The sequence below is a fragment of the Macaca nemestrina genome, chromosome 14 (assembly GCF_043159975.1).
Source record: "Macaca nemestrina isolate mMacNem1 chromosome 14, mMacNem.hap1, whole genome shotgun sequence".
NCBI classification, from domain to species: domain Eukaryota; kingdom Metazoa; phylum Chordata; class Mammalia; order Primates; family Cercopithecidae; genus Macaca; species Macaca nemestrina.
This window is the reverse complement of record NC_092138.1, coordinates 84,461,170-84,485,931: the sequence shown is the minus strand read 5'-3', so window position 1 is coordinate 84,485,931 and position 24,762 is coordinate 84,461,170. Positions and strand designations below refer to the sequence as shown.

Sequence of the window (24,762 nt, the reverse complement as noted above, 5' to 3'; positions counted from 1 at the left end):
GCCCACCATAGCCTCCCAAAGTGATGGGATTTCAGACGAGCCACTGCACCTGGCCTTGCTTACACCCTTAAGCCTCTACCAGCTCTATGAGAGGATTGTGCCCCAGCCAACCTGCTGGTCCAAGAAGACTGAGAGACACGTGGAGCAAAGCTGCCTGCTGAGTCACAGACCTGTGGCAAGAAGAAGGGGCACCCAGCAAAGCTCAGCCCAGATCAAGCCCCAGCTGACCAGTAGATGGGGAAGTGATAATATGTCACTGTTTTTAAGCTTCTGAGTTTTTAGGAGGTTTGTTACGCAGCGGTAGCTAACTGATATATTCACCAACTTGACACAGGCTTTGGGGTGGGTAGATTTTACTGCTGAAGTCCTTTGATGAGCTAAGCTTGTATATTATATCTGGCCAAATATTCCTAATTGCTGAATTCCTAATTTACGGGATTGTTGCTATTCCTTTCGGGGGTATTTCTAAAGGTTAAAAGAAGGGAAGAGAAAGGAAAATGTTTACTGTGTGCCCAGTGCAGTGTTTGCTGGTTTCACATGTTCTCTTGTTTGATTATGTTGTGTGGAATCTATTGACCCTGAAGCCATCTCAGGCCTCTCTCTTCCTGGGAACAAGGACCTCAGACCTACAAGGCAGATCTAGGGCAGATGGTCTTACCAGAAGGGACATTCATTGGTGGCTTTCCATAGGCATCATTTTCTGTATATACTATAGGTTACAGTGCAGAGGGCCAGTGATGAGCCACCTGGGATCCAGGCCACACTCTGCCATGAACTTGCTGTATGACCCGGGGCAAACCCCTTCCTCTCTGGGCCTTTGCCTTCCCCATTTGCTAGTCTTTGGGAGTGGACGTGGGAGCTCTTTCAGGTGGCACAGACAGAAGCAATGTGCAAGGTGGATTTTGTATGAAGCTTTTGGGGTCAGACCCGGGTTTATGTCCTGCTGCCTGCCTTGTGAGCTGTGTGACCTTGGCAAGCTTCTTCACCTCCCTGACCTCGGTTCCCCGTCTCTGTGAGACAGTCATTGTGAAACCCAGATACAAGAAAGTCCGTAATGGGCCTGGCACAAGGGAAGCCTTCAGCATGTGTGTTTGTTATTACTAATATGGCACAACTAGTTAGTCTCCTGAAATCAGTCATCTCAAAATAGCAATCACTTACTTTCAACAGAGTAAATATTTTTCCTCATCTGCATCATTTCAAGCCTTCCCTCTTTAATTTTACAGTTGCATTTACAAAGGAGTTATTTACAGTGCAAAGGGATAAGATGGGCTGCCTCCTTGAAATGGTTTCACAAATTTCCTCTGCTTCCTGTTAAGATATTAGCGCCCAGTAATTGTCGCTCTATATAAATGTGGAGCGTCGGCTGCGAATGTGCGCCCTGTAGTAATTGTGAGTTGTCTTGACGCTAATTACATAGGGGAGCCTGTTTAATTGCCAGTTAAATTGACTGTGTGTGTTTTCTCTAATCTGTGTTTCCGGGCAAGTTGGATGGCATCCGCTCCTCGTTGGACTAAGCATGAATTTGGAAGACCCCAAGAGGCTGCTGCAGGAGAAAGTGAGGCTGGAGGAGGGGAGGTGGGGTATGACAGCTGATGACGACAGGATTATGTTCATACACAATGAGTGGCCATTGCGGGACCCAACCCGGGGTCTCCTGGAGGTTGAGGAAAGTAAGACCTCTCTTCTGCCCATGTTCAGAGCTGACCTGGATGAAACTTGAGGGCTGCACAGGGCAGGAATGATAGCTTGGGCCTGTCATCAGGACTGAGTCCCAGCCGATGGCACCCAGCACTGCCACGGCATCCCTGAACTGTCTGCTCCCCGCTCCAGACCTTTGCTCACGCTGGTCCTTCTATCTGACCCAGTTCCCCCACCCTCATAACTCTATGTTATGTCACTGTAGCTGTGTCATTCAATGCCCAGGTGCAAAACCACATTTTCCATTCAGCCCTTCTGGATGTCGCCTCTGGAAGAAGGGGTCCCCTCTGGGCCAAACCCATAGCTCTTTTTTTGTTACCTTGAGGCCTGACTCATTCCCTGCTTGTATTTGAACTGATTGAGAACCAGACTGTGAGTCTCTGAAGACAGGTCATGCCTCATACAGAGTGAGTGCTTGGTAACAGGAGGTAGGAGTCAGAAGACAGGAGGGGAGAGAGAAGGAGAAGAGAGAGGGGAGGAGAAGAAGAGAGAAGAGAGGAGGGAAAGAAGGGAAAGGGAGAGGGGTTGGAGGAAGGAGAGGGGGCAGAGGCAAAGGAAGGAAGAGAGGAAGGAAAAATGGAGAGCTAACAATACCAACTAACACTTCTTGAGTGTTAGGGTGTGTATGCGTGTGGGCACATGCACATGCCAAGCACATGCCAAGCATGTCATCCTTGTCAATTCATTTAATCTGTCCCACAATCTTGAGGCAGATCATCCCCATTTCACTGATGAAGAAACTGAGGACGCTGAGAGACCAAGGAACTTGTTAACGCAGCCTTAAGTGGCAGATCCAGGAGTCCAAGCTTTCAACCATTGGACTAAGCTGTCTTGAAGGAAAGAAGGGAGGGTGGGAGGAGGTAGTGAGGGAGGGAGGGAAGGAGGAGGAGAGTTGAATTCCATGGCATGAGTTCTCCTGATGTTTAAAAACCTCTCCAGCCTTCCACACACGCTTTCTCCTTAGCTCAAAAGCTAAATTAGAGTGGATTGCTCTCTCCTCACTTTAGTAATTTAGATAAAAGTAAAATTTTGTCTGAGAGCAGAAGCAATTATAGCACGGGTTTTGTGATTAACTTGATTAACACTGTTTCACTCTAAAAGTGATCCCCCCCGCTTTGGCTGGCGACTGTAATCAGAGCCACGTCTTTCAACTATGCTACAGCTGCTCTCTCTCCCCCCACTCCCCAAAAAAGATTTTGACATAAATACTTATTAGGGAGGACTCTAGTCTCTGGCTGGAACAGTTGAGGAAAGAGGAGGAAAATGTCTCTCTCTACATTAGCATCTGTAGCCGATTAAAAGGCTGTCGCTCGCTACCCCAGTTACTGACAAAGATCCCAATTATGCAGCAATGAAATATACATACACGATACAGGAGGGTTTATACATTTTTAATTTTTTTCAAAGAGAAAATGCTCAGAGGAAACTCTAATTAGAGATTGCGTTTCTTTAAGAGGAAAATGATATGTGGTTTCAAGAAAGATTATTTGGGGTTATCGCTGGGCAATTGCGAATCTTTCCAAACCCAGGTTTCTGCTCCTGAGCAAGGGGCCAGAGCCCACTGGCACTTGTAGGAATGCTGAGGTTTTCTGTGGGGAGGGGGGAAGTTGGGGTCCTAGCCAGCACCCCACTGCCTCCTCTCTTGGGACACTCCCCGGGGTTCTGGTATTTATGTTCTCCTCTCTTCCCTCTGTCCTTGCCCAGGCCTTCCTGGCCATCCAGACGGCAGCTGCTACTTCTGGAATCCCCACTCATAGCTAGCCACTCTACGGAATCCTCTTGTTTAACCAAACCTACTACCCTAGAGGTAGGAATTACTGCTCCCCGTGTTGAGGCAGATAAAGAAATGAGTGCCGAGGAGTCAGGTCACCTGCCCAAGGTCACACAGCTGCTCAGTGGTGCAGCGGATTAGGATCCAAGCTGACTTGCCCCAGAGCCGCTTCCTGCTCTCCTTGACTGTGTAGATGCCTGGAGATTGCAGGATGGTGATTACAGCATGGTACAGCTCAGAGGGACTGTGGAGAGAGGCCACCCACCAACTCAGCAGCAGAGGAAACTGAGGCCCCAGGAAGGAAAGTGAGGCCTCCTTCCCGGGCCCCACCTCTCACCTCTGGGGTTAGACCAGCTCTGTCCTAGGTCCTCTGTACTGACCTCTAAGACTTGCAGGCTTCCATATCTGTTGCTCCACAAGCCAAAGAGGCATCTCCTTTTTCTAAAATCCAGAACCTTTTCTAGAGATGTGATTGCTGTGGCTGGCTTCTAGATCTCTCTAGAACATTACTGGGATCTCCAACACCTCTACATATGCAAAAATTCCAGTCACTCTGATTCCCCGCTTTTGAAGTCTCTGTAAATTATCTAGATTCTCACTGAAATCAAGTTCTTGCAAATCTCATGTCACTGATGGGCCTAGATTTTGCAGTTTATTTCCTTTGTATATCATTTACCCTCCACGTAGGCAATCCACTCTGGAAATCTAGAGCCTTTTCTAGCCTTTTCCAGTGACAATGTCCTCCCAGGGAATGTGAAGCAGAAATGACATCATGGTATATCATTGACAGGAGTTCTGAGGCTAGACTGTGTTCATATCCCAGCTCAGCCCTCTGTCAACTAGATCTTGAGCAGGCTCCTGACCTCTCTGGGCCTCAGTTTCCCTAGCTATAAAATGAGGATAATAATGATATAGATCTCATAGGACTAAAGTTAAAAGAAGGTTGTTTGTTGAAAGCATATAGATTAGAGCATGTAGAAAGCTCTCAATGTTAGTGCTTCTAATTATCATCACTCCATGCATATATAGGTAGAGTTATATGAAATGGTCCTTTTGTAGGTTAAAGCTGGTCTCCTGTCAGTTTAATATGTTCCAACCTAGTATCGAAGTGAATACTCAAAACCTAGTATCACCTAGTAGCATCTTGATACTAGCAACCTAGTATCAAGGTGAGCACCCACGGGGGCAGATCCTGTGCTTCCCAAGCACCCTCTGGGAAGTGCATATGGAAGCAGATGGCAGAGTGGAGCAGGGTTTCAAACCCAGGTCTGCTTGGTTCTCAGACTCCCAGACATGCAGGTGGTCACTTGGCAGTTCTAAGCCACATTTTCAAACCCCAATTCAGCCCTCTTTCCACGGTACCTCCCTTCTCATGTCCAGAGGAAGGTAGAAAGCCTATAGGTGGAGAGACAGAGGCTGACGGAGCTCATCTTCTTCCTCAATGACCCACTAACCTGAAGGGGCTCACAGGGGTCCATCTCTGCCACAAGGGCCCTCCAGCCTCATCGGCCCCCTTCCATCCAGCCCTCAGCTGGCCTCCTGATTTCCTATCCTGTGCCACCAGCCTCTTTCCTGCCTTTCCTGGGGCGGGCTCAGGCCTGGCACCACTCCAGAACGGCTTAATCAGAATAAATCCTGAGAAAGCACATGTATTATTTATTCCAGCAAAGGTTAAATAATTTGATGAATTTCTCAGGACGCTGCCAGAATGCTGATGGCCTCTTAGGGAAAAAGACACAAACAAACAAACAAAAAACTGACACAACAAATCTCTTTCTCTACACACACACGCTCACAGCAGCCATAGCCACTTGCCCCATGTTGGTTCATGCAAGAAACCAAGTGGGGAGCCCTCAGTGACACTAGAACCAGGGCCCAGAAGACACAGATTTTCGTGCTCATGGAATGGAGATGACAGCTCCCGCCCCCTGGCCTCTCCAGCATGATGCATTATCTGGAGCTGACTATGCCTTTGATTCTGCAAATGGCCATGGAAAGCCTATTGATTTACAGGCCCAAAGGATGACCTTGCCTTAAATGGATTTGTTTATGGGGCTTCTTATACTTGGGGCTTTGGGGGCTGTTGGGATCAAGGAAAGGGCTGTCAGGGGGAAATGGGGGAGAGAAGCCCCCTGCATGGGAACTGTGGCTGACTGGGCCCTTCTTGCCTTTGTTTGCCATGGCAGATTGGCTCATCTAAGCCGAGGGAGAGGCCAGAAATAACGAGTCTTAGTAGGCAGTGGGTATCCACATTCCCCTCCTCCTCTTTCTCTTCTTTCTCTGCTTCCTTTTCTTCTTCCTCCTCCTTTTCTTCCTCCTCCTCCTTCTCTTTTTTTTTCCCTCCTCCTCCTTTTTTCCTCCTCCTCCTCACCATCATAGCTGCTGCCATTCATTTAGCGCTTACATGGAGCTGAGTGTTTTACCTACATCACGTCCTGAAATCCTCCTGATAGGCCCATGTGAGCTGGGTACTTGCATTTAAATCTCCATTTTAGAAATAAATAGTCCCAGAGAGGTTCAGTGAGTTGCAAAAGGCACAGAACTATTAAGCCAAGCCAGGCTTCTCACTGCCTGTCTGGCACCAGGCCTGCGTTTCTGCTGTGCCATGCAGCCTGGAGTAGGGAAGAGCTTGGGCCTCGAGGCGATGGCCGAGTGTGGGAGCTGGTTCTGCGGGTGCAGCCATGGGACACTGGGAAGGTTACCTAATGCCCTGTGCCACTGGTTTCCTGTAAAGTGAAGATGATTATAGTCCCCCCACTCTTAGGGATGAGGTAAGGATTGAATGGGTTCATATCATGAACGATACTCAGAGCAGTGCCTGGCATATACTAAGAGCTATACCAATGTTTACTGCCCTTGTTTCCTCCCTTTGCTGCCTCTAACTAGCAGCCACACCCCACAAACTTGCATAATGCACCCCACTTGACAAATACTTCTTCGTCACACTGATTCCTTCAACCCTGAATCCCTAGACAACCCATTTTACAACAAGGAAATTGATGTTGACCCAGAGAGGTTGGTGGATGTTGTCAGTTTCAGCACTCTCCTCGGAAGGTAGCAAAACTGGGGGTGAAGGGCACAGCCCTTGGATCATACAGACCTGGGCAGGAATAGTGGCTCTGGCCCATTTGTGGCAGGACCAAGGGCTTGAAACTCTAGTTCTCTGACCTTTAATATATCATTTTAAATGAAAAAAGAGGAAAGATACAGTCCATTCCACAGGATTGTTCTTTCCATGGGCCTGGCACTGGGCTAAACACTTTACTAGCATTTTTGGACTTGATTTTACGTGTGTGGCGTGTCACGGTGTGCTGGGTGCATGGTGCTCAGCAAAGTGCCGTGGCTACCACTCTCTGTCTCAATGGTCCTCCCTGCCTGCCCCATATCTCTGGTGCTCTGTCTCAGTGGTCCTCCCTGCCTGCCCCATATCTCTGGTGCTCTGTCTCAGTGGTCCTCCCTGCCTGCCCCGTATCTCTGGTGCTCTGTCTCAGTGGTCCTCCCTGCCTGCCCCGTATCTCTGGTGCTCTGTCTCAGTGGTCCTCCCTGCCTGCCCCGTATCTCTGGTGCTCTGTCTCAGTGGTCCTCCCTGCCTGCCCCATATCTCTGGTGCTCTGAAGAGCGAGTCACTCCCTCTGCCTGCTTGCCTCTTTGGGCCCTGCCTCCTGTTTAAGCTTCTCGTCCCTACCCAACCAATGCCTTGCCCCACCCTACTCCTCCCCAGAAAATAAAAGTTGCTCTAGCTTTCTGATCCAGTGTTGCTCCTTCTCTTCCTCTTATTCAGCCCTTTGGACGTGTCCCTTGAGCATTCTTTGTTTTGAAGTCTCCTGTCCTCCTGGACGCTGCTTTCCCTTCCCCTTTGTTTAGTGCTCTGTTCCCTCTGCGAGGAGGGAATTGTCTTCCTGCAGTTTGTTTAGGTGAGGTGGAGATGGGAGGTGAGGGTCAACAGGGACATGTATGAGCCTGCTGAGCCTCTGAGGATTGAGGGAGGAGGCTTCCTAAACCATTCCCAGACTTAGCACTTCTCCAGTGCGATATGGGGTCCTGTTCACCTCTGTCCCCAGTACCCGTCTCAGAGCCAGTGCACAATAGGTGTACAGAATGTTTGCCAAGCCCTCAGGTAAGCCTGGATCCAGAACCACCAGCATGATTCCCACAGCTGTTAATCTTCCCAGACAACATCCTGCCCATCACTCAGAGGATGTGATTTGTAGAATTGAAAGCATACATTGGAGTAATTTCAGGATGCGGCTGTTCTGTGTATTTGTGTTAGTCAGAGCTGCCTGGTGGGGATGGGACTGATGTTAATCCACTGATCATGCAATCTGAGCAATAGCTCTTGGAGAGACATCCATATTCTTTGACACCCATGAGGGCTCTTCTCCATGCTGTCAGTCATCCATGAAACTTGAGAGGCAATGGTGGGAAAAGCTACCAAGATGGATTTGGAATAGTCCCCAGAGCAGTGCTGATCCAGGGGCACTGCCCCTAACTCTGGGTGAATAACATGTATACCCAGCGTTCCATCTGTCTCTCCGTCCATCCCTCCATCCATCCATCCAAATTCATCCACATCTATCCACCCATTCATCTGTCCATCTGTTTATCTGTTCATCCATCTGCCCATCTGCCTATCCATCCATCCACTCACTCAACCAATCATCCGTCATCCCTCTATTCATCTATCCATTCATCCCCCCATTCATCTGTTCACCTATTTATCTGTTTACCCATCTACTCATCTACCTATCCATCCACCCGCTCAAACAACCAGCCATCTCTCATCCATTCAATCAATCCATCCACCCATCCATCCATCCATCCATGCATCCATCTATCCAACCATAGGATGGATGATGGCTCAGCCATATTCCATATTCCTTGCTTGCCACAATACATTGGCCTTAATACTTCAAAAATACCCCTGGATTAGTCAGCTCTGCTGCCATAACAACATACCATAGACTGGGTTGCTAAACTACAGAAATTTTTTTTCTCACATTTCTGGAGGCTGGAAGTTCAAGATCAAGATCAGGGTACCAGAATGGTTCTGATGAAGGCTTTCTTTCTGGAGTGCACATGTCTGCCTTCTGGCTGTGTGCTCACATGGTCTTTCTTTGGTAGGTGTACATGGAGAGAGAAAGAGAGAGAGAGAGAGATCTTCATCTCTGTCTTCTTACAGGGCCACTAATCCTACTGGATTAGAGTCCTACCCTTATGACCTTAATTATCTCCTAAAATTCCTATTTCTAAATTCAGTCACATTGGGGATTAGGGCTTCAATGTATGAATTTGGGAGGGGAACATAATTCAGTCTACAGCAACCCTCAAGGACAGGAGCATCTTATTGTGTCCTCTCTTCCCACACCCATATCCTACCAAGAGACAAATGGAAAATACCTGTTAGTCCACTATTTGGCTTTCTAATACTCACAGGTGGGAGTCAGAAATGCAGGATGGAATATTTGGAGTTGCAGATACGGATTTGATTCCAGGCCCTGTCACTTAGTTAGGTGAGGAATGGCACTTAATCTCCAAGAGCCTCAGTTTCTCCACCTGTAAAATGGAGGTAATTACAGAACATACTTCATAAGATGAGATCCTCCACCGGAAGTGCACAGCACAGTTCCTGGAAAAAAAAATGTTAAAAAAAAATGGTAAAACTGACTATTAGGAGGGCCAGGGCCAGGAAATTTCAGAAAGTAAGAGGCATTGATTATGGTGCTTAAGGGTGGGCTTTAGAGCCAGACTCTGTGTTTAAATCCCAGCTTTGCCTCTTCTTAGCTGAAAGACCTTGGGCTTGTGCCTCAGTTTCCTCATCTGGAAACATACAGTTAATAAAGGTAGCTATGTCATGGGGTTGTTATGACTTAGTACCTATAAACTTCTTACAATAGTGCCTGGAACATAGTAAAAATAAAAGATATTGGCTATTGTTATTTGAAAACCAAGACATTACCACTAATCTCTGGGATCAATGATTTTCTCCTTAGATGCACTCGGTTAATTTAGAAAAAGAAAATTTATTAACTTACACCACTTGCTGGTGTGAGAGATGGGTCACTAGCTGAGGTCAAGGCCCATGTGTCCATGTCTTCTCTCTCTCCCCACTTCACCCTGGGCAAGCTCTGGCCAGACCAGAGGCACAGGCCCCAGCAAAGATCCCCCATAGGTCCCCTAGATTCTGCCCGTCAGCAGCCCAGGCCTCAGTGGGAAAACACGATTGGAGAGACTGCATGCTGTTCCCCCTTTTTAATTACTGCTTCCTTAATTGAGTCACAAGTGGTGTTTGTGTTGCCATCAAACCCACGAGGACCTCGTTGTTTATGTGAAGGACTCTCAGTGGAGTGACAGCTCTGAAATGTGAGATGTTCTGTTTGTACCACCTTTAACAAAGTGGCTACAGATTTCCTTCTTAATGCATGGCCTGGGAGCTAATAAAAGGGACCGGTGTTTCCTTTGCAAAGAATGACATGAAATATAGAATGGAACTCTAGTGTCACGGGACCTGGAGCCATGGGACGTTGGAGACCCAGAGGGCCTCCCATCTGCTGCTCTGAAGCTCCGAGGGGTGGTGAACCTTGTATCTTACAAGGCAGCTCATTCTGTGATGAGACCACTGGCTATTGGGAAAATGTTCCTTGTATCTGAAGCTCCACTCTCCATTTCACTGACGCTAGCTGAGTCCTCTGGAGTAGTCGTATCTGGAGGGGTGGCTGGAATTGGAGACAGTAGGAGGGGCTGTGACACACTGAAATGTCAGGCTGTCTACCCTTTTGCCAAGGTAAGTAAATAGCTGTATAGCAGGACCTTCCTGGGGTCCAGGGCTTGTGCCGGCAGTGACAGAGAGGACAAGACAAGTTTCCAATGGGGCTTTGTCCTTGAGCTAGTAGCACCCAAGCTGGAAGGGCCAGCTGCATAGAGCAACAGGAGTTCTACTCAAGAGAATCAACAGCCAAGACTGGTGGGAACCAGGAAAGGATGCTGTCAAGGAAGCCTTCCTGAAGGAGGAGGGTTCACATGACCTGGGCCCAGAGGGAAGAGCATAATGTGGAAGGATGGGAGGATTAGGAACAGAAAGAACAGGTAACATCTCAGGCCCTGGCCAGGCAACAAGCCTGGGAGGAGGCTGTGTCTGGGGCGCTTCCCAGTTATTTATTTATTTTTTCAGTTTATGGAAAAGTAATTCAGGAGACATTATTTCAATCAGACCCCTACACAGTTTAGGAATGCTAATACTTCCTCTATTTAAAAGGTGTGGAATAATTAGGATGCGGATGAAGACGGGGGCAAACCATTTTCTAGTGCTCCACGCTTTTCCCATCCCCTCCATATCCCCAGTGACAAATTAACACATAACAGAACAACGGCTGCTAACACTCAGGGCACATTTAACTCGGATTGGAAGCTGGGTTTTTAAGTACATGAAGGTTTTCATGGTTCAACCTTGGAACCATTTGGGAATGCAGAAAGGAGCCGAAGAGTGTGGGCGGCATGTGGAAGGTTCAGGGGAGGCCTGGGGCAGGGCGGGTGGTGGGGGGCAGTGGAACCAGTGCTGGATTCAGGGAAGAGGTCTGGGGTTTATTGCTGTGGACTTGCAGTGTGACCTTGGGATGCCCCAACCTCGTATCTGGGGACAGCGAAAGAGTGAGCCTCATTGGAGGGGAAGAAAAGAAGGAGAACTTCAAAAAACATAAAAATAATAGTAATGAATCTTCACTGAACACTTATTAGGAGCCAGACACTATTCAGAGGGCTTTGTTTGCATAAGTTCATTTAACCCTCCAAATAATTGCCCTGGGGTGGGTATTAGTTTTATTCCCATTTTAAAGAAGAAGAAATTGAGGCACAGAGAAGATTAGTGACCTAATGGGTTGCAGAAGAGAAATTTGAACTCAAATGTAAATAACTATGCCTGATGATGTTGCAGCCAGAATTGTGAAGGCACAGGGACTGTTCCAGGGTGGAGAGTGTGGGTTCAGCCTACAAAGGGCCTTAAGACACAGTTGCTATGGGCACAATTGTCTCCTCCGCAAAAGATGTTGAAGTTCTGCGCCCCACCCCCAGTACCTGTGAATGTGACCTTATTTGGAAATAGGGTCTTTGAAGATCAAGTTAAAATAACGTTACTAGACTGGATGTGGTGGCTCATGCCTATAATCTCATGCTTCGGGAGGCTGAGGTGGGAGGACTGCTTGAGCCCAGGAATTTGAGACCAGCCTGGGCAACATAGGGAGACTTTGTCTCTACAAAAAATAAATAAATAAATAAAATTAGCAAGGAGGCTGAGGCAGGAAGATTGCCTGAGCCTCAGAGTTCGAGGTTATAGTGAGCTATGACTGGGCCACTGTACTTCAGCCTGCACAACACAGCAAGACCTTGTCTCTACAAAAACTTTTTTTAATTAGCTGAGCGTTGCGGCAGACACTTATAGTCCCAGCTAGTTGGGAGACTGAGGCGGAAGGATCGCTTGAGCCCAGGAGTTCAAGGCTGCAGTGAGCTATGATCGTGCCATTGCAGACTGAGACACAGTCTCTTAAAAAAAAAAAAAAAAAAAAAAGATGAGGTGATTAGGGCAGGCCCTAACCCAGTATGACTGAGTCCTGATAAGAAGGACACAGAAACAGACAAAGTTGAAGTGAAGACATAGGGATAATGCCATCTATAAGCCAAGGAATGCCTAAGGACTAGGAGAAGATGGAGAACCGATGGATCCTCCCAGCCCTCAGAGCTGGATCCAGCTCTACTGACACCCTGGTTTCAGACTCCAGAATGTGAGACCTTGAATATCTGTTGTTTAAGCCACCCAGTTTGTGGGATTTTGCTACAGCAAGAAACAAAGGCAACAGGGAAAGGAGATGGGTCTCTGTGGCCTAGGCAATAGGGAGCTATTGCAGATTTTGGAGCGGGGGAATCACATGGTTCGGTATTTTAAAAGATCACTCTGGTCATTGTGTGGATACCCAGGGTCCTGGAGGACAGAAGAACTATTACCATGTGTGAGATCATGTCCAGGGGCTGTGTGGGATGGTGGCAGGCAGGGCAGCAACCCTAGAATTGCCAACAGAAAAGGGACAGTCCCCCCCTTTTAGGGCTGCAAAAATAATGACGTTAAATAACTTTATTCACTAAATCAACTGCCCCCTTTCATCACTTCATACCCAGGGGAGACTGAAATGCTCTGAGTTAATATCTCAAAAGAAAAAAAAAAAAACCAGAATTCAGGGATCAAACAACTTTTTTGATGAGGGAAGTGTTATTTCTACTCAGCCAAGACATCAAAGCTTGTGCATGGTGCTTTTTAGGTAATATTAAAGTGGGCTCTAAATAATGTTTGAATATTTCTTTGCTTTTCCCAGGGATCACAGCCGCCTTTCCTAGAGAAAGAACACCAGTGATGTCCCCAGCCAGCCTCCGCTCCAGGAGGACCTGCAGGGTCTCCAGGGAACACAGCACTTGTGTAAATATGGCTTAAATTTCTTTTTGCATTTAGCAGCCAAAGCATTAAAATTAATTGTTCTGGACATAACATGCATTTCTGTAGATTAAATTAGCTAAAAGCCTGACAGACAATTCAACTATGTTTTGGACAGTTCTATTCACACAGATGGCCCTTGTGTCAAGAGATATATCTACATTATGGCAAAGTCACCTACCAAATGAGTTTCGGAAAAGCAAATTCCATTTACTCGTTGATCCTGATTATTTCTAATTAGATACTTTTTTGAACCTACTTGTAATAGTTAGCTTTTGCTGCATAACAAACCACCCCAAACTCTAGTAACTGAAAACAAGAATTATTCTGTTATTGTTCCAGGGTCTCTGGGTCAACCACGTAGTTCTACAGTCAGGTAGTGGGTCAGCTGGGGGCTGCGAGGTCTGGGATGGCCTCACTCATATATTGGCTAGAGTGAGTGGGAGAATCTGTTACTTGGCTCTCCCCAGATCGAGGAGGCTAGATTAGACTCACTCACATGGTCAGTTTCAGGGTTCCCAAGTGTCCTTTCTAAACCTCTGCTTGTGCCACATTTGCCAAGACCTCAGTGGCCAATTCATGTGACTGCACCCAAAGCCCCCAGGGGAGAGACTCTACCTCTAGATGAGAGGAGAGGTAATGTCATGTTGCAAATGCATATGATTTTAGGGATAGAAGGAATCTGGGGTCAATTTTGCAATCTACTATGATCCTCCTCCTCTTATAAGAACAAATAAAAGATGCTAGCATAGTTTAACGTACTCTCTGTCAGGCACTGTGCTAGATTCTTTATGATGTATATCTTGTTTAATCAAAGAAGTTATGTAATTTCCTGAAGGTCACACAGCTATCCAATACTAGAGCTAAGATTCAGTCTCAGGACTGTCTAAGCCTAAATCTTCTGTTATTTTCCACTACTCATTCTATTTATCAGTTTTGGAGTTGAATTTGCCATTTCTCTGTTCCTAGATCATATTGTTAGACTTTTCACTGGATTCTAGTTGTTATTTCCTGTTCTATTTTCCTCTTTGGTAGTCATCCAACTTCTACTTGCCTACCTCCAGGAATGGATAGATTACTACCTATCTTGACATCCCAGATCACAGTTGAAAGCTCAATCTATCACAAACTTCTTTTAAGTCAAAATGAGATTCTAAAAACTCTGGATGGGAATGAGGGGAGTTGACAGGCAAAGTTTTGTCTGAGTTTTCTTTTTTTTTTTTTTTTTTTTCTGCCCTGAAATGTAAAGTTTGTCTTTTTGAGCTGCCTTGTTCTGTGATTATGGTTATCTTTGTTCTACATCATTTGGAAATGCTATTTGTATTGAAAGAACCAATGCAAGAAACTTTTTTTTGTTTGTTTGTTTGTTTGTTTGAGATGGAGTCTTGCTCTGTCATCCAGGCTGGAGTGCAGTGGCGCATCTCGGCTCACTGCAACTTTCACCTCCTGGGTTCAAGTGATTTTCCTGCCTCAGCCTCCCAAGTACCTGGGATTACAGGCACACACCACTATACCCAGCTATTTTTTTTGTATTTTTAGTACAGAAGGGATTTCACCATATTGGCCAGGCTGGTCTCAAACTCCTGACCTCGGGTGATCCACCCACCTTGGCCTCCCGAAGTGCTGGGATTACAGGCATGAGCCACCATGCCCGGCTGCAAGACTTTTGATTAGTTAGGTCAGTATTTTTTTTTTTTTCCTTAAAGAAAATGAAGTTAAGCAAATAAATGTTAAAAAACCTTATAAAACAGGAATAATGATAATGCAACAATAATCTTTTCCCTGGAACCCCAGGGCTATTCACATGTGGTTGTCTCAGTTATGCGATGACAGTACCCATTCTGGGAAGTCAGTGGCTATATTCAGGGAATGGTATTCATGAATTCACCCACTCATTCATTCCTTCACCATTCACCAAACACTAAAAAGAGTTTCTCTACTCAAAACACTCTATTGGATAAACCAGGGGGTCCAATATTACAATGAATGATACACATCACAATGAATGATACAAAGTCTTCACTCAAGGCTTTTAGAGTCCAGTAGGGGAATAAGGCAGATGAAGGTGACCTGACGGGGGAAGTGCCAGGGGTCTGGTAGAGGTACAAAATGCAATAGAAACTCAGAGGACAGAATGATCACACCCAGAAGGATGGATTCTGCATCCTTTCCCTTTATCTGAAGGCAGAAAACAGGGACTCTGTTCCTTCTGCCTGTGCTCCCTAGTATGTTGCACTGGAAATCATTAAACCTAGCTATTTAGGGCTCTCTCTGTCTCTCTCTCTCTGAAACACCTTGCAATAAAAAAAAGCACACAATATGAAATCTCAAAAGTTAAGGCCGTTCCTATTATTCCAAATTCAAAACTCAAAACGACTCAGAGATGAGTAACCCTGTGGTCAGCCTCCCGTGGATGGAAGGAGCTGTTCTGGGTGGTGAAGAAGTCAGGAAAATCAGTAACAGAGCTGGGGCACTCCAAGAGCTTCTTCAACTTCCTCCCTGCAGATGGTTTCAGATGTTCCCTCAATAAAAATTACCACTGGGCAAACACAAATAAACTTAACGGATTTAACTGACAGAGTTAAACAAGCAGAAGATAGGATTTCTCTTAATGAGAATAAACTGCTTGCATATGAAAAAGATTTAAAACTAAGGATCCAATAACTTCCAGAAACTTGGAACAGATTCCTAGAATTTGGGGGTAAAAAAAAACACTGGGCAAGAAAATGCCATCTGGAAGCTGGACTTGGCTGAAGGGTGAGGCCAAGGCAATAGGAGGCAGTGGGAAAGGTGGATGATATGGAAATGGCCCCATGATGCAATCCAGCCTCTGCAACTGACTGCAGCAGACCAGTAGCAACCAGTAAAGGACTAAAGCGGGGGGTGACTGAATTAAGTCTGTGCTTTTGCGATCACCCTGTTCTCCTTGTGAGTACAGTTAAGGAGACCAGTTGGAAGGGAACTGTCGGACTGGGAAGTGATACAGCACCAGGCTTAAGAATCTTGTCAGAAACTAACCTCTGCCACTTTCCAGCTGGGTGAACTTGAGCTCTTATTTGACCATTGGGAACTTCTGATAGTAACACCTCCTTATCAGGGTTTGTACAATAATTTTGTGATGTAATACTTAAGTACTATTTATTCATTTAACAAGTATTTCCTGAAAAACTATTATGGAACAGGGGCTGTTCCTAGCACTAGACGTACAATGGTGAACTGCACTGATATGGCCTGCTCTTGCACAGTTAGATTTCAGTGAATCTTGGATTCTGATGTTATTGTCTAAGTTTCTGAATTTTTTGGTTGCAAGCAACAGAAACCCAACTTGCTGAAGGGATAACAAGGGATCAATTGGTTCCTACTGTTCAGTGGATAATGAGGTAGCCCACTGAAACTGAGGAAGAACTGCAGGGACAAGGGCCTCACATCTGGAACTGAGGGCCAAATACTGAGCCACTAAATGCTGACTCTTTTTTTTTGCATTTATCTTGTCTCTGCTTGTCTCTGCCTTTCTGCATGCTGGCTGCTTTCCCTCCTACTGCAGAGAGGCCTTCCCCCATGTTGGGGACATGGCCGCAGCAGCCCCAGCTTAGCAACACCAAGAAAATGCTTCTTTATCTCAGCATCTGCTTGGCAATCCCAGATAAATTCCCTCTATCCTCTGCAAAGGTCACCTGCCCACCTCTTAAACTAATTCGTTCTTGCTGCCAGGAAGATGGGGAACTGTGATTGGCCAGGCTCGGGTCATATGGCCAATGGCTGAGGTTTACTGTGTACTATAGTAAATGGCTCCACCAGAAACACATGGAGAGGAGAAATATTCGTCAACAGGAGCAAAACAAAGAAACCAAAGACAGCAGATGTCCCACCATGAAAGGCACTGAGCCTAGTGCTGCGATAAGGGTAGTAAGTGTGCAGTGAGGGATAGCTTAAATGTTGATGGTACTCCATAAACCTTGGGAAAACAGTCCACCCCATCATTTGCCACCTTCATTGTTACTCTTGACTCCAATGCCATGACCAGCAGGAAAACCAGATTCATTCTCAAAGTCAGGAAACACACTTCTTGGTTGATGTAAGAACTGTGAGCTGCCTTTCTTCTAACTTGGGGTGAATTTCAAGAGCTTTAATGGTGCCTGCAATCTTATCAAACCTCAAAGTGGACGCTCTCTGTATTTCCAAGTCACTTAGGGATACATGTTTCAAGAGGGTTATTTGGGAGTGAAGTTGGGCTTCCTTTCTTCACCTTGCTTGAGCCAATAGCCACTAGAGAAATAACACTCCATGTTTATCATCAGAGCCACCCACCCACTAGCCTAAGAGCCTAATCATGTACAGACCCCCAGAAATGAAGAGGTTTTTTTGTTTTGTTTTGAGACAGAGTCTCACTCTATAGCCCAGACTGAAGTGCAATGGCATGATCTCGGCTCACTGCGACCTCCACCTGCCGGGTTCAAGCAATTCTGCCTCAGCCTCCTGAGTAGCTGGGACTACAGGCATGCGCCACCATGCCCAGCTAATTTTTTGTGTTTTTTTAGTAGAGAGAGGGGTTCACCATGCTGGCCAGGCGGGTCTCGAACTCCTGACCTTGTGATCCCCTTGCCTCAGCCTCCCAAAGGGCTGGGATTACAGGCGTGAGCCACCACGCCCTGCCAAAGGGAATTCTTAATAACTCAGCCTGATGAAGGTCATCACAGAAATGGGTATGGATGCAAATAGTGGGGTCCCAGTCACAGCTGTAATTATTTGTGGTCCATTATTCCTTTATTCTCAAAATGTTCTAAAATTCGACCAAAGTTTTGGACCCAGCTCTAAATATGACTTTGAGTGTTGTGGTTTTTTTCCTTCCCTTTTCCTTCTTTTTTTTTTTTTTTTTTTTTAAGACAGAGTCTTGCTCTGTCGCCTAGGTTGGAGTGCACTGGTGTGATCTCTGCTCACTGCAAGCTCCGCCTCCCAGGTTCACGCCATTCTCTCGCCTCAGCCTCCCAAGTAGCTGGGACTACAGGCGCCCTCGACCACGGCCGGCTACTTTTTTGTATTTTTCAGTAGAGATGGGGTTTCGCCATGTTAGCCAGGATGCATATCTATATACTTTAATTCATAAGTAGGTATCCATGAACAATGCAGAGAGTTTGGGGTGAGTTTCAAAAATTTACTTAAATGTCATTATGCTATGCTTATTCTGCACATTTGTCATTTAGTATTGTTTTCCAGATCATGTTGTATTTTTACACACTCACAGTTAATTCTTTTTGAATGTCACGTAATATTTCAACTGAGGATTACATACTCTGTTTATCCATTCCCTCATCAATGGGCATTTAAGTCATTTCCAATTTCTTGCTATTGCAAACAATGCTTCGGGTTTATTGCCTGGCCTATGAGTTAAAAACTAGTCTAAAATGCACCAATTCTCCTTCGGCAGAAAAGGATTCAAAGAAGCACGTGCCGTTTGCTATTATTGTGATTACACTGTGATAAGAGCCCTTCACGTGGGCTTACATCAGACTTCAAGTTTGTGAAGTACTTCCTCATTCATAATTTCATAATCTTCACAATAACCCAACGTTGTAGACAGGGTGTTTGTTTTTTTACCTGTTTTGCTAATGGGGAAACTGAAGCCCAGAGTGGAACAAAGGACTTATCTCAGAAACAGGGGTATAGCCTTCTTTGGAGAATCCAGTTTATAATCTCAGATTTTTCTCTTTAACCAGTTACCTGCAGTGAGCTGCCACCCTCTGAGCTGGTTTTTTGATCTCATCCTTAGATGGGGCCATTGACGGCAACTCAATTTTACTCACATGGCCACCACTGGATTAAGTACAAATGATGACTACAGCACATAAATATCAGGCAGAAATTGAGTACTGGCAGCTGTGGCTGAGTCTGGTCCACAGATGTTTTGTTTGGCTCAGCCAATGTTTTCAAAGAATTGAGCCAACATTTAATAATTGGGACATTTTACATTTTTAAAATGCAGATTTCTGGCCTCTCTTGAGAAAATCAGGAGAGCTGACAACCCCAGATCTTAATTTTCACATGGCAATCATCAGTTAAACTGAGTGGCAACCACACCTTTAGACAGGGCCTGGGTTCTCCCGTGTACCACAGTCCCCACCACTCTCTGTTGTCCTAACACTGAGGCCAAGGTGCAGTCACCATCTATCACTGGGTGTGCACTGTTGTTTTTCCTAGAGTGGAGAAATATTTCCCTGTGTTTCTCTTTCAAAATGGAAAATCAAGTAAAAGTTGAGGGAGAAGCCTCACTCACACCCTTTTCACTTCTACCCAACCCCGCTAGGCATTTCAGTTTATGAGTATTGTATGGGATTATTATTTTTGTTAGAACTTTATTTCCCAACCAAGAGAACAATAGGCAGGCATAACAGTAACCTTTCTGGAAATAACAGGACCAAGTGATTTCCCAGTACTGGCACTCTGTCAGATAGTGTTTTAAGCCCTTTATATATAGTAATTTAGAAAAGGTTCAAAACACTATGAAGTAGGTACTATTATATTTTTATTTTATAAATGAGGAACTATTATATTTTTATTTTATAAATGAGGAAACTGAGGCACAGAGAGGTTAAGTAACTTGCCTAAGATTAGCATTATAGGGATTTGAACCCAGAGCACCTGACTCCAGAGTCCAGGTTCTCCATCGTTATAACTCTACTAAGATTGCTGGCACATGTATGTGTCTGGGTGTACACAGACAAGCACAGTTGTGTGCACACAGGCACATAAAACATAATGCTGTGGTTTGTAAGCACTGGCTCACGGGATGACTGAATAGGAAGGGCCGAGACATAGGAAGGGTTGAGGACTGGACTCTGCTCTGGAAGGCAGAATGGCTGCGTCTTAGTCGTGACTCACCTGGGCAATCTCTCCACACCTGTGGGACTCAGTTTCCATTACTGAAAATCAGGGGAAGGGGTTGGGACTAGATGATCTCTAAATTGCCTCCCAGCTCTACTGTTCTGGGGGGTCTCTGACTTTCTGTCCTCTCTTTCAAACTGCCACCCTGAGATAAACCATGGCCAAGTCAGAGCCATGTGTCAGCTTGCAGAATGCAGGGAAGCTGTGCCCAAGATGGTCTCTCCATTTAGGTCATGCCAGTGACCAGTGTGACATGCAATTTCGGGGAGGTCCGCCAGGGCGAATTCCCAGCAGCTGGGGTCCAGGATAGCCTGCCTCTTCCTCTGTCTTACCAGCTTCCCTCTTGAGGTTCTCTTAGAAACCTGGAGGATATGTTCCTTAGGTGCTTGGCTTCTGGTCATAGAGAATTTTCCAGATTTGGAAAGAGTGATGGCCTGACAGTCTGAAGACTTGAAACCTACTTCTCACCTGCACTGGTGACCTCATGCCCTATCAATGCTGTCATTCCCCAAATAACTTGCCCTCTTTCAGGTTCAGTTTTCTCACCTGCCTTGCTTTAGCAATTGCAAAGTGCTATACAAAAAGAAGAGGCAACTGACATTCTTTGCACAGAAGCCAATTTCCTATTAAACTGTGGCTGGAACCAGAGACCTCAGAGAGAGCTCCACAAAATGAGGAAAGGTGAAGCTAGATGGGATGAAACACTGGGCCCATCCCAGAGCTCGCAGGAGAGCCAGCAGTGAGGAAGCCCTGAATTCCTGCCATCCCCTCCTTGTGTTGGGTAGAATCTCCCTCTACCCTCCCGGATGTCCACACCCTAAGCCCTGGACCCTGTGATAATGTTAGACTACAAGGCAAAAGTGATTCTGAAGATGTAATTAAGGTTGCAAACCTTAAAATAGTGAGATTATCCTGAATAGTTCAGGTAGCCCCGTCGAACGGCATGAGCTCTTAAAAGCAGAGAACTTTCTCCAGCTGGAGTTCGAATGATGCAGCAGAAAAAGATATCAAAAGCATGAGATAGACTTGACCCACCATTGCTGGAGGGGATCATGTGGAAAATAGCAAAAATGAATGCACGCAGCCTCTGGCAGCAAAAGACAGGGCCCTGGCTGATAGCCAGCAAGGGAAGGGAGGCCTTAGTCCTACAATCAAGAGGGACTGAATTCAGCCAACAACCTGGATGGGCTTATGAGCAGAACCTGCCCCAGGGCTTCCAGATAAACACTTAGCCCAGCTAACACCATACAAGATCACAGACAGAGGTCCAGCTGGGTATTGTGACCAGATTCTGACCCAAGGAGCTGTGAGATTTAAAAAAAAAAAAAAAAAAGGGAATTCTTTTACACCAAAGTTTGTGGCGATTCGTTGTAGCAGCAACAGTAAATAGATACAGACCTCTTGGGCCAGCTACGGTGACTCATGCCTGTAATCCCAGCACTTTGGAAAGCCGAGGTGGGTGGATCACATAAGGTCAGGAGTTCGAGATTAGCCTGGCCAACGTGATGAAACCCCGTCTCTACTAAAAGTACAAAAAAAATTAGCCAGGTGTGGTGGTGCATACCTGTAGTCCCAGCTACTTGGGAGGCTGAGGCAGGAGAATTGCTTGAATCCGAGAGGCAGAGGTTGCCGTGAGCCGAGATAAAACCACTGCACACTAGCCTGGGCAACAGAGCGAGACCTGTCTCAATCAATCAATCAATCAGTACCTCCTGTTGCAGGTTGAGATCACTGAGAGAAAATGGCAGTATATGGCATCATGAGGTTCTACATTGTGTGCAGAAGTAGGTTCAGAAAGAAAAGCCATGGGTGCTGGCTTAAGGGGGGTTGTTGCTTGAGAAGGGACGTTGAAGCATTGGTTAGATTTGGAGATGGAAGAGGGAGAGCACCTTCTGGGTGGGGGGTGGGGGATCTTTTCTGGTCCCCAGAGATCACTCATATTAGTGCCAAGAAGAGCATCTGGGGCTTGAGATGACCCTGCTGAGTAGAGAGGGGATATGTCCAGGGGGAGCAATCATTACATTCTGGAAGCAGCCCTAGGTTCATGAGCATTCCAGAGAATCAATACCTCTCTTCAATGAAAATGATAAATGATTATACTAGTATTTCACATTTTCATCCCATTACATATTTCCTCCTCTTCTGAAAAGCCATAGAATCCAAATTGAGAATGTAAATGGCCAGAAAAAGGGATGTTTGTGGATGAAATTCTTTCATCATAATCACAAAACTGTGATAAATCAAGCTCCTCTGACAATTTCTGTTTTGTTGCATTTTTATCCTACAAGTCTAGGCAAAAGGGCTTTGAGGGAGCAACGGAGTTATAGACGTCTCTGCTGACTCAGTTCAGTCCAGCATTTATGACATACCTATTGTGTGTCACATGCTATATGAGGAAAGAGGAAGCAAAATAAGGAGCAGAGGTTTTGTGCCTGAACAGGAGACAGTTCCCCCCACTGACCTGATCTCATCATGACCAATGTGGACTGAAATGATGTTCTGCTTGTCTCTAGATTAGCAGTACCGAAACACATGCTGTATTTCTGCTCTCATACCTTCATTTGTGCCATGCCCATCCTCCAGCATGCATTTTTACCACTCATATGTTCATCTCCAGTTAAAATCTCATCTGTTGGAATTTGACAGTCTACAGTCTTTGTTTTCTTTTTCCTTCCTTGTTTCTTTTTCTTTCTTTTTGGTGGGGGTTGTTGGCAAGACAGCCTAAGATCTTTAAAAGTCTTAACGTAGTACGTGCCCTAGGAGTCTGCAATTTGCCTTCCAGGAACTGATCCTTTTGTAGTAACTGTGGATGTGCATAATGACGCATGTCTAACGTTACTCGTCACGAGGTTGGAAGCCACCTGAGTATCCACCAATAAAACATTGGTTACACAAATTATCATGTATCCAAACAGAATATCTAGGTCACAAATCAAAATAACATAGATGCATGTTTATTGTTATGGAAAGAGTCAACTTATAATGCTAGAAGGAATCCAGTTTACAAAATAACATCACAGTTTTATAAAATAGTCTATATATAGGAAGTGTCCAGAATGTCCAAATTATTAACATTTTTCTTCTTCAGATATAATTTTCTATAGTGAAATTGGATTATTTTAAAATGATTAACAATGGAATCTCTTCTCCATCCTTCAGGGCCCATCCAGAGACAGTTCAATGTCATCCACTCCCAGGAGGCTGTCCCTGCTGCCTTGACTGTGGTTTCCCTGGCACAGGCCTCACCTAGTATTCTTGGATCTCTATTTTGACAGTGATCATGGTTTGCCTTATATTTGGGTTTATTTTTCTCCCTGGCAAGACTGCAGTATCCTTCAAGGTGGTATCCACATCTCCTTCTGTTGGAAGAAAACAAGCATGGCTACAGTCTATCACACACTAATCATGGAGAGATATATGTGAAATTGTTGACTGGAGCCAGGGAAATCACTGCTCCTATGCCCCACAGTGTCCTAGGGCTGGTCCAGATCACAGTGTCCTAAGGACTGAGCTATGGTCACGGACCAGGCCAGGAGGTCTGCAGAGAAAAGAAGCATCCTGGTTTCTCTTTCTATCCTTACATAGTCAATTTGAGCCAAAGATCTGACTTCCAGACACCATTCCTGGAAACCAGTTTCTAGGCCCCACAAACAAGGATAGAACAGGGTTGAGCGTGTCTCCAATAAATTGAAACAGTGTAGATGGTCAGGAAGAAAGCAAACAAACAAAAACCCCACATGCTCTGTACTTATTTACTTCTTTACTATGTATTAAGTTACTACCTTATCCTTTAAGGTTTAAGGAAACTTTAGTTCAAACCACAGCCAAGATAGAATCTGTGGTAGGGTGTGTTGTCTGTTCACCATGGTTGGCACCTCTCCTGTGGCATTGAGCACATTCCGCCCTGTTGAACTCAGACATGACCAGGTGTCTTTCTTTAACCAATTAAGCATGATTAGAAGTGAGACTGCTGAAAGGAAACTTTAAAAATCAATGTGTGGTTCATCACCTTCTTTTTCCCCTCTGCCTTATTGATCAGCAATGTCCCGGATAAGAGCTGCTCCATCAGCCTGAATCCCAAAGTGAAGACAGGTTGATGACAACATAGTGAAAAATAAACATTTGTGGTTGTGGCTCACTTAGATTGGTGCTGGGGAGGTTCTTTTATTACCGCAGCATAAATTCTCCTGTTCTGACTGATACTCAGAGTAAAACCCAGTGCCACTCCCAATATCTCCAGAAGGTTTTTAGATGTTCCTCCTCTGGTTCTGTATTTCTGCCTCTTCCAACTAAATCTTATCTTAAGTGGCAACCAGCTCCATATTCTTGATGTCTCCCAGATCACCCACACAGGTCATTTATGTACATAGAAGACGATGACTTGTGGTTTAGGTGTGAAGGAGGACATTTACACTGTATCACAGTAACTTCACACTGAAAACTGACATCCCTGGTCACTTGAAGTCTTTTGGCCACTTCACCACTAGAAATTTTTCATGGGTCACTCTCTTCCATAGTTTCCAGCCTGTATCACTCCATTTTCATGCTGCTGATAAAGGCATACCTGAGACTGGGTGATTTATCAAGAAAAAGAGGTTTAATGGACTCACATTTCCACTGGCTGGGGAGGCCTCAATCATGGCAGAAGGTGAAAGGCATGTCTCACACAGTGGCAGGCAAGAGAGAATGAGAATCAAGCAAGAGGAAACCCCTTATAAAAACATCAGATCTCAAACCCGGGAGGCAGAGCTTGCAGTGAGCTGAGATCTGGCCACTGCACTCCAGCCTGGGCGACAGAGCGAGACTCTGTCTCAAAAAATAAATAAATAAATAAATAAATAAATAAATAAATAAATAATAAAAAAACATCAGATCTCATGAGACTTATTCACCACCATGAGAATAGTGTACGGGAAACCATGCCCATGATTCAATTATC

General features: G+C 45.4%; 1 long non-coding RNA gene across 1 annotated transcript; it reads left to right on the top strand.

Annotated features, from left to right (window-relative positions):
* Positions 1 to 681: 681 nt before the first annotated feature.
* LOC139358324 (uncharacterized) lies at positions 682 to 23,952 on the top strand. The gene is made up of 3 exons (XR_011613092.1): positions 682 to 1,558; positions 12,829 to 12,929; positions 22,983 to 23,952. It is a non-coding gene; the product is annotated as an uncharacterized lncRNA (long non-coding RNA).
* Positions 23,953 to 24,762: the final 810 nt, after the last annotated feature.